We start from the raw sequence: 583 nt of genomic DNA, 5'->3' as shown, positions 1-583 counted from the left end.
ACAAACCATAAAATGTCAAACCAAGTCAGAAAAAGCACAAATAAGTCTCGAAACAATAACAACAACCACTTGTTAGGTATTAGTTGTATCACGGTTATAGAGACTCAAGAGGAAGAGGAAATAGAGAAAATGCCGAAAAAAGTGTGAAACTGCAGTGCTGTCTGCACTTATATTGCTGGTTTTAATCGATTAATGGGCTTGGTTAATCGATTAAAATCAAACGAAAAATGATTTTTCAAAAATGATGCCCAGGTAATCGATTACAATTAAAAATTAATCGGTTAATTTTGATGTTTTAATCGATAAAACACGGTAATTTTTAGATCAAGTAGAACGGTTTCAACTTTTCCGGACTTATGCATGCATTCTAAAAGATTAGTCTAAACATATGAAATCACAAAAAAAAAAGAAATTATTATGAGATATCATTTTGCATTTTAAGACATTTCATTAAATCAAGAGACTAATAAACATGTAGAAGCAAGACATAAACTAAACATCTAGACAGTTTTAATCAAGATATTGTTCATCAAGAATTCCAAGTTCTCTCCTTAGAACATAGAAAGTATCCCGTGGAAGGGGC

This window comes from Lupinus angustifolius, chromosome LG17 (assembly GCF_001865875.1).
Source record: "Lupinus angustifolius cultivar Tanjil chromosome LG17, LupAngTanjil_v1.0, whole genome shotgun sequence".
Classification (NCBI taxonomy): Eukaryota; Viridiplantae; Streptophyta; class Magnoliopsida; order Fabales; family Fabaceae; genus Lupinus; species Lupinus angustifolius.
This window is presented reverse-complemented; position numbering follows the sequence as displayed.